Source organism: Bactrocera tryoni, chromosome 2 (genome assembly GCF_016617805.1).
Source record: "Bactrocera tryoni isolate S06 chromosome 2, CSIRO_BtryS06_freeze2, whole genome shotgun sequence".
NCBI classification, from domain to species: Eukaryota; Metazoa; Arthropoda; class Insecta; order Diptera; family Tephritidae; genus Bactrocera; species Bactrocera tryoni.
Genome location: NC_052500.1, coordinates 38199780 through 38214006, shown reverse-complemented (window position 1 = coordinate 38214006; position 14227 = coordinate 38199780). Strand labels below are relative to the sequence as shown.

Sequence of the window (14227 nt, the reverse complement as noted above, 5' to 3'; positions counted from 1 at the left end):
ATACTTGTTTGCGTTTTTCTTTTTTTTGGTTTTGGTCCAACAGGAATTTCACGATTCTCCTGGCAGGATCGCCAATTAAAAACTCCGTTTAGTTCTCGTGGCCAACTACGGGCAACTGCCTCGTTTTCTTTATTATCTTTTCTTAAATACAATATTTTGCTTAAGCCTAGATACAAATATTAATCTAACATTCTAGGAACTATTTCTACAATCCACTTGAGATAGGACATATGTTACAAGTGAAAAAATTCATCTTACAATCTATGAATTACATTTTGGGACCACCTAAGGCGGATAGTATAAGGAAAGTACATATAATGTTTTAATACGGACCATATGGGTCGTAAGTGTCATGTTACATATTTATGACAGATAAAGAATATGTTCATGTAATATGAACTGGTGGTATTAACTTACATGTCGACTCAGATTTTTGCAAGCCGCGTAACAATATTTTGTACATTCCTTGACAAATACAGTCAATCCCGGTTATGTGCCACAATCAAAATACAGATTTTTGTGGTTTGTTAAAAAAAATTAATATAGCACATAAGCGAGTGCGGATACTTAATCGAGTGGTACTTAACACAATAATTTCCATGTATATAAAAAAAACAACCGTGAGATGCAGCACGATATGGGCGGTTAAGAGGGCTGATTTTCATTTAAGCGGAATACTACTTAACCGGGATTCACCGTAAACATAAATCGGAGGAATATTGAATATTTTCTTTGGCACATTTCTTGACTTGAAAATCGACAAATAAATTATGTTGTCAATTTTATTCTATACTTATATTTGCGGGGTTGTCGCTTTTTCCTTCTCATACAAATATCAGAAATTGTTCAATTTATGATTTTTAGCTTTTGCCATCGTTGCGAAAAGACGCTTGTTGGCAAAGGCATGCTCGGGGAGATGTAATGGTATTTGTTTTTATGAGTGAAGCAAGTTTGACTGTTGAAAGCGCGCTTGCGTTCATGCATGAAAATATTGTTGTTGTGTGTTTTTCTACAAATTTGGGCATCGACTTGGCTGCCATATTGTCTTGTGACGCTGCTGATGCTATGTTATAAAGAATACTATTTTCAAAGAATACGAATATTTATTAATTGAGTTTTCCAAAGAATTGTTTGTCCAAGTGCATTTTCGGTAACGAAAATGCAACAGTTAATAAAATGTACCACTAATTCCACTAACGAAAATGCAACAGTCAACAACTCCGAAGAATTTTAATAATTTGTATATATTGTTCATTCAAGTGCATTTCCGCTAACGAAAATGCAACAGTTAACAAAATGTATAATAACTTTATTAACTGTATTACTTTGCAAAATGCACAAGACACATTTCCTAAGAATTTTTACGCAAGCATTTATTTTGAAGTTATTGCAAGAAAGAAAAATATTAGTATTTCAGAAAGCACAAAATAAAACGGAAGGCTGATTATCGATTAAACCTTCAACTCAGTTGTTTAATTTGTTGTTGTTCATCACTTCGGTGAAAAAAGTATGCTACTTGAAACCATTGTTGTTTTTGTTGAACAATATTCGTAGTTTCTGCGGGTGACATATCTACATGTGAACGTATGTATAAGTATGTACATATGTTGTGTATGCATTATTTGTGTGGGAATGTCATGCGCACATATTTACATGTGTACTCATTTTTGTATGTTGGTTGGCAATGTCGTACACACATGCATGTATGTACATATAGAGCAGTGCGCACACACTTTTTACTGATAAATGATATTACGATTTGAATTTAAATTGTACTTACATACATACATATATATGTGCATATGTAATTATGAGCTGATATGTAGATGCGTATGAAAATTAAATGACATATTATTGTAATATGTATATTAAGTTTTTATGATATTATGATAGTATCTCATATACATATATTTACAAACATATTCATATATGTACATAAGAAATTATAATACATACATTTATTTTCAAACATAAGAAATATTTTAATAAATAACTCTTAATTGCACATTAACTACAAATATTGTTTTGAAAATAGCATAATTTAATTAGAATGATATAAATTATGCATATATTCATAGAAATACGAAAAATGATAATCACTTCAATTAACATGATGGCATGTGAGCATATAAAAATATACGCAAAAGGCCCAACATACGTTTGTAATAGCAATGCATGTTTCTGAGCATAATTTTCATTGAATGTTCTGCTCTGTTCATGCGCCACTGTTAAAGTTTCTCCTTCTTAAGTGGTAAACACATAGAGCGCGACAGACTGCAAACTACAACTACTGGAATTCCTGAGCCAAACCAACCTCACAATAATGAACAGTGACACAAAAAATACTTACCAAAAAGGAAATAAAGGCTCTGTAATAGACCTGATGTTTGCAAATGACGCACTAAGCAGACACATTAAGTGGAAGGTGTTCACAAATAGTGACCATATGGCATTCATCGCAGAAGTCTTATTCTCTGGGGACCAGGAACCCCCACGCAGTAACACTACACATAAACGAAGCTGGAAGCAAACGGATTTTGACACTGACGTTTTTGAGACAGTCTGGAGTGCAGCAATAGCACCAGGCGAAGGCGGCGTCCACTTAGTAACCGCATTGCAAAAGGAACTGATAGCAGCATGCGACGCCACAATGTGAAGGACAAAATGTCACAATAAGCGAAGACCTGTATACTGATGGAATGAAGAAATTGCCACGCTGAGAAAGCTCTATCACTCAGCCTGACGTCGCCTACAACGCAATCAAAGTGGCAAAAACGAAAACCGTCTCAAAGAAGCTTTTAAAAACCATAAGAAGCTTCTAAAGTCAGCTATAATCCGTAGAAAGAGAAAATGTTTTGAAAAGATCTGTAAAGAAGCGAATATAGACCCCTGGGGGGCGGCTTATAAAATCTCTATGTCCAAATTCCAAAATAAGCGGCAGCAACCCAAATGCGCTCCGTTTATGAAGAAAGTCGTCGAGGCATTATTTCCGACGCACGCCCGATTACTAGCGCTGTGCGGCGAAACCATGCTGCTGAGTCATCCCCACTGGTTACGGAAGAAGAACTATTGGCCATAGCTAAAAGAATCAAAAACAACAAAGCGCCTGGTATCGATGGCATACCAAACAGAGCTCTAAAGGTAGCCATAATCTCAAAGCCCACTCTTTTCGCAAAAATGTACAACGCATGTATAAAAGAAGGGATGTTCCCCGATCCCTGGAAAATCCAGCGCCTGGTTTTAATCCCAAAACCAAAAAAACCACCAGATGAACCTTCTTCGTATCGACCTCTGTGTATGCTAGACACAATGGGCAAAGTGTACGAAAGCATAATAAGAAACCGCTTGGAGATTGCAATCCAGGAGTCCGGCGGACTATCAAAAAGACAATACAGCTTCAGAAAACAGAGGTCTACTATCGATGCACTGAAAGAAGTTGTCGACACGACGAAAAGAGCAGCAAGTGGCAAAAGATGGAAAGGTGGTACAAAAAAATATTGTGCGCTGATCACCCTGGATGTGAAGAATGCATTCAACTCTTCTAAATGGGAAAATATATTCGAAGCCTTATATGGAATACGCGCCCCTCAGTACCTCATAAATACCATTATGAGTTATTTTCAAAATAGAAGGCCTAAGAAAAGCCTAAAGACGTTAAGCTAATCGCATACGCGGACGACCTTATAGTGGTAGCAGTAGGTAAACAACTTGAAGACCTACAAAATAAATGTAATGAATGCATAAATGGTATACGCCAATGGTTTTCTTCAAAGAGTTTGGAACTGGCTGAGCACAAAACAGAGGTACTGCTCATAAGCACCAGAAAAATTGAGGAAAAAATAACTCTCACTATAGGAGAGTGTATGATTACTTCACAACCACAGTAATTATATTATAGTACATATATTGGACTCCAAACTGAAATTCAAGCAGCACTTGGCAAACATAGCAAATAAAGCAACGCGTTATCAAGAATGATGGCAAATAGAGGCTGTGTGCGCTCCAGCCGCCGACTTCTAATCGCAAAAGCTATGAGCTCAGTTATACTATATGCAGCTCCAGTATGGATACAGGCGCTAAACATAAAAGCGTATGCCAAACCAATAAATGCGGTGCACAGACTCACAGCAATAAGAGTAACAAGTGCTTTCCGAACTATTTCCAGCGAGGCATCTGAAGTACTAGCTGGTATGCCGCCCATAGACATCCAGGGTGACGAACTCGCGAGATTATTTGAGCTATCAGCGCCAATTACAGAAATCCAAAAGAGAGAAGAGAGAAAGAAGAGCATAAATATGTGGCAGCAACGGTGGCAAACCTCAACTAAAGGACGGTGGACCCACAGACTTATACTTGACATCCATACGTGGATAAGTAGAAAACATGGGGACCTGGATTTCCACCTGACCCAAATATTAAGCGGGCATGGGTGCTTCAGAGGCTATCTATATAAATTTCAAAACGACGTCAGTCCGTATTCTATGATGTGTACGGAGTCAATAGAAGACCCTCAGCACGTGTTCTTCCATTGTTCTCGGTTTCTAAACATAAGGGAAAAGTTTGAAACAGCACTAGGTGGTAGTTTAAAGGTGGAAAGTTTGACTGCACTTATGTGTCAGTCCTCTGAGAAGTGGAAAGCTGTTCGCGAAGCGGCAACTTCCATCATGACAATATTAAGACAGATACAGCAGAATAGGCGTCAGTCCGTCTGTGCTATAGAGGAGACGTAAAATGTCTTGTCACTCCCATGAAGTAATACCTTATCTGGTGGTTCCGAGGGAGAGTCTTGAGTTGGGAGTAGGTTAGGTTTAGCGGATTAAAGTCCCGCACTCCGGCTTTCGATGCTTCCTCCTACTATAAGAAAAAAATATTCTGTCAAATATTAAAATACACACGTTCTTATGGGCAGTGTTATTTTGACAGCTGCACGACCACACGACTGCAGGCCGACAGTTGTCGTTCTCCCTAACTTCGATATCCTCCTATTTTTGCCAACCACAGTAGAGTTGACAGTAGAATGGAAGATAGAAAGAGAAGGTAGAGTGGTGAAGCCACTAATATATAAAATGTAAAATTATTCACAGCTCTAACAAACTTGACGTTATTTTACAAATAAAAGCATAAAATAGCTATATTATAGCTCTATTATATCATTTGTAATAACAATTGATAATTTAAAGCAAAAATAATTATCTATTTACTTATTTTTTGCATAAAAAAATTCATTTTGAACAAAATATTAAAATTTCATTGAAGAGAAAGGAATTAGTATGGCCACAACGAAATTGTGTACATACAAAATGGACAACTGCGTTGTTTTGTGTACATGCCGGCCATTGTGTTGTTGTTGCTTCTCAAAATGTACATGTAGTAAGATGAACAACGACGTTTTCTGTTCACTGTCGTGCTGCTGCAGTCTGTCGCGCTCTGTGTGTTCACCACTTTAGCCTGCTGTGGTGAAATGCACTCATCGCATTTTGTTAGCTTTTGACAGTTTACACAGAGAACTTAAAACATAGAGAAGGTGCAGGAACATTTGAAAAATTTGCGACACGGAATCTCACGACACAAATACAGAATTCACGCTGTGAAATGTTAACATTTTTAACGTTCTCCACATATTCAACAAAGAATATGAAGAGAAATAATATATGTACGTACGGCTTATGATGCCATAGCATGTATGCGCAATCAGGGAATATTGAAGAAAAATAGGTTCTTTGATATTCCATTTTTAACAGCGAAAAATGTGTACAAATACAGCTCTCTCACATACTCAAGAATATGAAGAGACATAAATATGTATGCATGCTCCTTATGATACTCCCAACAACAGCATTGTGACATTTTCATGGTTCAATTTTTGCTTTCGCAATGTATGCAAATATGTATGTATGCTCTTGCGTTTTGCCGTCGGCATTTACATATTGGCATGTAATAAATATGATATGAGTATAATTTTGTATGAATGCATGTATAGTACTATTTACAGTCAATTTAGTATATATTACTTGTATATTTAATAACTTAATTTGATTTTTACATAATATACTATACTAATAAATATGTTTGTATTATGTTTCTTAGTAATAGAAATTGAATTTATCACAACAATGCATATATATATATAAATATATTGTCTATCATATTAATCTTATTATCTGCACATATGATTGCATGTATACGCATGTGCGCATTCAGAAATTCAAATCATGATTTTATCACTTATCAATACACATATTACATGTGCGCGGATTGATCTGCATGTTCATATACATATGTACATACATTCATTTATGCTTAAACTTACATACATATGTACATATGTATATTTGTATACACTTCCGAACAAATAATGCACAAGCATACAAACATACATATGCGTACACATATGAATATGTCACCAACAAAAATTTAAGCATTGTTCTACAAAAAAAACAATTGCCTAAATAGCATAAGCATGGCAAGTCAATATGGCAGCCGAATTGGCGAAGCTTAAATGTAGTAAATTTTACAACAAAAACGATTTCATTCATAAACGCAGGCGCAAATTCCACAAGCGACCTTGCTTCATTCATAAAAACAGACAACGTAACATCTCCCCGGGCATGCCTTCGCATACAAGCGTCTTTTCGCGACGATGGCAAAAGCTAAAAATCATAAATTGAACAACTTTCTGATGATTCTTCACAGAAAGAAGTGACAAAAGTGGCAATAAAGCCGTTGTCGATTTACAATATTCGTCTAAAATATTTTTCCGTGACTCGCAAAAATCTGCGTCGATATGTATGCACGCGCATACATCTTCATACATATTTACGCTGGTTTGTAGGCGACGCTGTTCGAGCAGCAAGGAAAGCGGTAACAATCGGCGATCGTTTGTTAGTTTCTTTCGGCACAGCTCGGATTTTCTACCAACAAAAAAATGTTGTGGCGCTTTACCGTCGCGTCAGTGTTTCGACACATAGAAGTACTGAACACAATGAGCGCGACCGACTGCAAACGAATATATTAGAATACACACGTTCTTAGAGACACAGTTATTGAGCCAGCTGCACAACTACATAACTGTGTCCATAAGAACGTGTGTATTTGACAGATGTCGCTTGCAGTCTGTCGTGCTCAATTTGTTCAGCACTTGACTCTTTGACAAAACGCAAGTTTCGGCCATTGGTTGACTGTGACAATGGAGATGCGAAAGAAGCTTGAAACTTGTTACTATGAATGTATGTACATATGTATGTACACTGGCCAAAAAAAGTATTCGACATATGCATATTTTTATGTATTTTTAAAATATTCCATAATATAAAGAAATAAAAACCCGATTAACAGTGTTTTTGAAAGCAATAATTTATTTATTTTGTAAATTGATGAGTTTTGTGATAATAAAAATTACAAAACTAAACAAAAAAGCACAAAAACTTAATTACTCCAAAAATAGAAGCAAAAAAAATATTCGACAATTCATGTAAAATCCAAGTTTGAAAACAAAAAAATACTTTTTAATACCGCGTAGCTCTTCCTTTACTTCGGACTACTTCTTTTAAACGTCTTGGTATTGATTCGACCAACTTTCTTGTTATGGATGGGTCTATATTGTACCACTCTTCCATTAGTATCTGTTCCATTTGGGTTTTGTTCGTAAAATGGCGCTGCCTCAGCCTTCTTTCTAAATGATCCCATAGATGCTCTATGGGATTTAAATCTGGACTTTGAGCAGGAGTTTTAATTACTCCAGGGCAATTGTATAAAAGCCAAAGCTTTGTATTTAGTGCGGAATGCTTTGGGTCGTTATCTTGGTAAAACTGAAAAATCGCTCCGATTCCGAGATTTTCTGCACTAGTTCGTAAGTTTCTCTTCAAAATGTCAATGTATTGCATGTGGTCCATGATTTGGCGAATTGGCTCCATATTTCCAACTCCTGCTGCCGACATACACCCCCAAATCATAACTCCTCCACCTACGTGTTTCACAGTTGCCACAGTATTTCGCTCTTCCAATTCTGTATTGGGCTTCCTGTAACTTTACCATTACATCCAAAAAGATTGAATTTGCTCTCATCTGCAAATATCACCTTATTCCAAAATTCGGCGGGCTTATTTGTGTACGTTTTTGCAAACCTTAATCTTTCTTATCTATTTTTTTTAGAGATATATGGCTTTTTGCGCGCAACTCTTCCTGTGTAGTCATTGATTTTCAAATAATTGCGAATGGTTTGGGGTGTCACATCTATATTTAGGTTTTCTTGAACAGTTTTGGAGAAAACCGTGGCATTTGTTTTTGGTTATTTCTTGACCTGGCGAACCAACCAACGTTCGTCTGCTTTAGTTAAGGCTTTTGGGCGACCACACCTTGGATGATTTTCAACCGACTTTTTATCTTTCCATTTTTTTATAATATAATGGACAGTTGTTCGCGGCCTATCAACTAGTTCGGCTATTTTAGTTTCGGTTATTCCACTTTTAAAATGTATAACGATCAGATTTTTGATTTCCTCAGACACTTCTTTTTTTTTGCGACCCATGTTTACCATTTCACTTATTTACTTTAAATACCGCTTCTAAATTGAATGCTGCATAACAATGTTAAAGAAAATATTCAAACCGATCGTAACTTTCACCGTTAATCATTGGAATTCGCTCTTCTACGTAACTGTCAAATATTTTTTTTGCTTTCATTTTCAGGATAATTTAGTTTTGGTGCGTTTCTGTTTAATTTTGTTGTTGTGATTATCACAAAACTCATCAACTTACAGACTATATAAATGTTTGCTTTAAAAAACACTGTTTTTTGGTTCTTTATGTGTTTATATTAAGAAATATTTCAAAAATAAATAAATGTATTTTTTGAATACTTTCTTTGGCCAGTGTATATGGCTCGCATTTGCTTTCGTAAACATACAGACAAATGTGCCAAAAAAATAATAATATATGAATGTACATATGCACATATGCATGTGTCATAGAAATTCTATTGGTACAAATATGGAAATGATAACGAAATAATGCGAATATGCATATTTCATGAAGGTCATTCATTTTTTTTAAGAAATGAAGTTCTTTTGACACATCTCCGCTTTGTAATAGACAAAATAAATATAACTTTTTTAAAATAATTAAAAAATTAAAAAATAAAATTAATTATTTTGTATCTAATTTTTTACGATTTTGTAAAAAACTGAAATTTTTACAATTTTTCTGATAAAAATGGTTCATATGATACAAGATCACACATATGTGTCTTAGAGAATGCTTCTTTACATTCTTTATGTGACTTTGCATATTTTTCTTCAAAGCATTTCTCTTTATTCATTCTTGCATGAATTCAGTCGTTTTACATATATTTCTGCCACTGCACGTGCTCAATTCTGCTAAATAGCAGCGAGAATGGTGAAATTCCATCATACAGAATTCAATTTGCACCTTCTCTATGTTTTAAGTTCTCTGGTTAACACGCCTGTCCGTTTTTGGACCTTCTCTATAAATATACGTTCTCTGGTATAGTTAATATAGAAAAAAGAATCACGCGAAAAAACAAACAAAGAAAAATTGTTAAAAATCCTACATATTTGCTGTTTAAGATGTGGCAAGGCTCGTTTTCCTCATAATTGTGAACAATCTAACATTTTCAACAATGAGTGTGCTAAGTGATTTTTAAATTAATAAATTAAGTAAAATATAGCAAAATAAAAGTGAAATGTGAACTTATTTCAATGTTTAGAGTGTATATTTAAATATACAGAGTGAAAAACGTGAAAAACATTAGTGAAACATAGAGAAATTCCATGTGTTATTAGTGCAAATTTATGAACTTTAATCGTGAATATTTTAAAAAATAAAAGTTATTTTTATATTATTTTTGGATATTTCTTCTCTGAAGAAGCTCCCCTACCTGCACATACCCCATTTATACGGAAATTCGGTTTTTACCCCTTCTTCCACTTTTTAACATTCACGGTGCGATATGAAATGTTAAAATTTCTTGCTAACTACTTTTTCACACAAGAGAAATAATATCAATATATATCAATATCAATTTCTTGAGCATTTACTTTAGAGCTGGAACCTAACCTTTAATAGGATCTTAAAAAAATTATTTTTTGAATTCGCAATATCTATATAGTAATGAAAAGTAATTTAATTTAGCTTACACAACACTATTTTGCCATACTCAATAGCAATACTGGATTTAGCTGCATGCATGAATATTGTCGGGACAACTTTTTGAGACAACTTTTCCATAAATTTTAAGAAAATAACACAATGCAACCATTTTCCGGTTAAAAGTCGGCCAACTTGGATTCCAATAGAAACTCAACCCCGGACTCCTCTTCACGTTTCTACAGTGTCACCTCTCAGCTGTGCCTTTGTTTACATAACATCAGCTGATAGTTACTCTACTCCTCCTCTACCGTGGTGGCCATGATGTTTTTATTGTGAACGTACACTTGGGGGTAGCTTCAGAGCTGTGAATTGCTCTTTTACTATGGTGAATGGGACGGGAAACGGTCAAATTCTAAAATCAAAATTCTGAAGTCAAAATTCCGGAATCAAGATTCTGGGTCGACAAAATTCTGGAAATCGGAATTCCGCAATTCCTTTGCTTTTTTTTGGCTGCATTTCAAAATTCTGGTTTTTCATAATTCCGGAATTTACGTTTTCCAGAATTAATTCTGGAAATTTTTTCCCCAAAATTTGAGCCAAATCGTGTATCTTATATAAATTTGCTTATACATACATAATAATATAACATAAACAAAACATAACCTCCAAAATGATTCCAAAATTCAAACATGTTTATCGGAAAGACAAAAAACAACATTATTAACAAATAAAGACCAAATAGATTCATTTCTTTTTTTTCGTATAACATGTTCACAGCCATCGAATTGTGTGACAATACGCACGGTACATTTGTTTTTAATTCGTTCAGAACAAGTCCAGTTAAATGTTTTCTTATTTTTTCGTTCCAAATACATAGAAGAAGTAGCCGTCGACGTTTAACATGTCTTTTCCTTTATTAGACTTCACCACAGTTATATTTTCCATCATTTCACAAAAATATTTAGCACGTTTTTATTAATGAAATGGCAGTAACACATTGCTTAGACAGTACATATATGTATGTATATGTAGGTACATAGTAAACTAAATCATTATGGTAGTACAAAAAAATAAATGAACAACAACAAACAAAGGAATAACAATAACAAATACAATCATGCAATTGTAAAAAACTACTTACTAGGCAATAAAACATATGATTACAGAATGGCAAAATTCTGTAATTAATGATTAAAAATGCGTGTTGATAAAAAAAAGTGCGCACTTTTTGTTATCAACACGCATTTTTAAAAAGTGCGCACTTTTTTTTATCAACACGCATTTTTAATCACTAATTACAGAATTTTGCCATTCAGAATTTTGCAATTCAGAATTTTGCAATTTAGAATTTCGTTATCCAGAATTTTGAATTCCAGAATATTGACTTCCATAACTTTGATTCCCGGTGTTCCAACTTCCGGAATTATGAATGCAGAATTTCCAAAAAAGCAGAATTTTGACCCCAACCCGAATGAGACTTTCCCTACTCCCTTGTACCATGCTGTGAAGTACTCAAATGTAGTTATCAACTTAGTTGGTCGTGAATTCGAGACAAAATTTTAAATTGAACGACGTGTTCATGGAAGGTGCACGTCGTATTGCTAGGTAAGCTTAAATTAAACTTTATTTCAAAAGATTTACCATGTATTTTTTAATTTTTTTTTATAGAATCAGCAAAGAAGCTGGTGTAGAACGTTTGATTATTTGTCTGCTTTAAACGCTAGTCCTAAACCAATGACCATTGTGCTTGAGGGTGGAAGCAACTTTTTGAAGAGCAAATACTACGGTGAGCACATTCGGATGTTGTACAAGCTATTGTTAATTGTGCTTAGGATCCCGATACAGCTGGTCAGGTTTATCAAGCTGTTGGGTGAGTTTTGAGCAAAATTCTAATATGCTAAACACTCAACACCCACCTTGCAGACCAAAGCGTTACCAGTTGAGCGAATTAATTGACTGGTTCCATCGTGTTATGCGCAAAGATGAAAAATGGTGGCGATACCGCCGTTAAGACATTCGTTACGATCCTACCTTCCTATTGAAAGCCAAGTTCACTGAGCTTATCTGTCCTGGGCAACCTATTGGTGAGCTACATATGGAACGTATCGATCGCGAATGTATTACTGATGTCGTTTGGATGTACAATTGACCTCCATGGAAGAGCAAGTACCATGAAAATTGCGACCATATCGTGTTGCGCAATATTATGATGCCGAATTGGGAGAATGGGAGGAACCAGCTCCACCAAAACCGATAGAACATTGGGAAGAACTATGTATGCTTGCATAAAACTACTATAATGGCATAAAACTACTAACAACAGCCAAGCAAATAATAAACAACACTCATCAAATGAAATTTTGGTAGCGTTGGTGGCCAAGCAGCGATTTGAAAAAGAAACATTTGCATCTACGCGAATTACAATTCGTCTTTACATCTAGTGAATTATGGTCGATTATGAATGGTGTGGAAGTTGATATTTAAACTTTAAAAAACAAATAAATGTAATTTGGCTAATAATGAACCGCTATTAAAAATTAAGCAATTTGAGTTGTATTTTTATTTGGGCCATTTAGTTTTTTAAATATTATGCAAGTATTGCTATTGAGCATGGCAAAATAGTATTGCGTAACCTGATTTAAACTACTTTTTACTACTATATAGATATTGCTAATTCAAAAAAATTATTTCTTTAGGAATCCTTTTTATTTAAAAACTTAGCTTAGAACTAAAAAATAATATGATAAATCTGTTAGGATGGTCAAAAACTCCATTTGGGAACGAGTAGGATTCCTTATCGCCGGCGTATAGCTAAATTCTGACATAAAACGTGTATGTAGTTTGTGATTACAAAAAAATGTACTTAAAATATAGAAAACATGGCTATTATAATTATCTCTTGATCAATCTTACAGTAAAAAATTGTGTTTTACTGTTCCGACGAATTATTATGATATGTAATACCAAATTTTTCCACAATAGTTCTCTTTTGGTACACTCATTATCAAAAAAATTTCCACTTTGTCCATGAATAAGTTAACTAAAATGCTTAAAAATACATATATAGCATATTTATTTATATCAAGAAGATATAATCAAATCTTTTGATAACAGCATTAAACTTCATTCTATAAGCAAAATTGAAAATAGTATTAATAAATGTATAAATATAATTCTGTAAATTTATAATTTAATATTAAAGCATTTTGCTTTACGGAACCCATTTTAACCTCTCGCCATCCTTATTCACCAGAGGTGGTCATGATGTTTTTATTGTGAACGTACACTTGGGGGGTAGGTTAAGGACTGAGAATGGCTCTTTTACTATGGTGAATGGGCACTTTTTCTACTCCCTTGCACCATGGTTTACATAACATCAGCTGATAGTTACTCTACTCCTCCTCTACCGTGAGCTTAACGGTCGAATTCCAGGAGTCACCAGTTCTGTTTTGTACCAGTAATTTAGAAAATAAGTTTTTGTAGTCATGGACTGTTTCAGCAAATGGGCAGAGGTATACACAATTCCTAACCAAGAGAAAGGAAGAGTAGCGGACGTATTTATCAACAATTAGTATCAAGATATTTCAATAAAATTACATTTCCACTAAGATAGGAAATTTTGGTCAGCTTTAATTCAGGAGATGTGCCAGAAACTGGATATCCGCAAAACCCGTACAACAGCACTACATTCGCAGGCCAACGGCATGGATTCAATCGAACTTTGTAAGAAAGTTTGCGGAAAGTTCTTCAAAAGTAAAATATTGGGATACCCACATATCCTTGTTCTTGATGGCTTATTGGCCCACTGTATATGACAAAACGGGGCAAGGGAAGTTTTGATAATGGTTACAGATTGATTTGCAGTTTGGAATTAACGCCACCGGAGAAAGGAGTGCTAAGGAAATCAATAGATTAGGTATTGTTCATAACCCACAATGAAAGAAAGTGTATCTCAAATTATAGTTTAGTTGGGAAGGAGCATACCAGGTTATTAAACGACTCAACAATGGAGTGTATCGCATTTAGATTATATGAAGACTTAAGAATAAAACGAAAATAGTTCATTTGGAACGGCTTGTAGCGTTTGGCACTGGCAATATGTATAATCGGTAGGATCAGAC

General features: G+C 34.8%; 1 pseudogene; it reads left to right on the top strand.

Annotated features, from left to right (window-relative positions):
* Nucleotides 1–11531: 11531 nt before the first annotated feature.
* On the top strand, nt 11532–12395 carry LOC120767831 (annotated as a pseudogene).
* The last annotated feature ends 1832 nt before the right edge of the window (nt 12396–14227 follow it).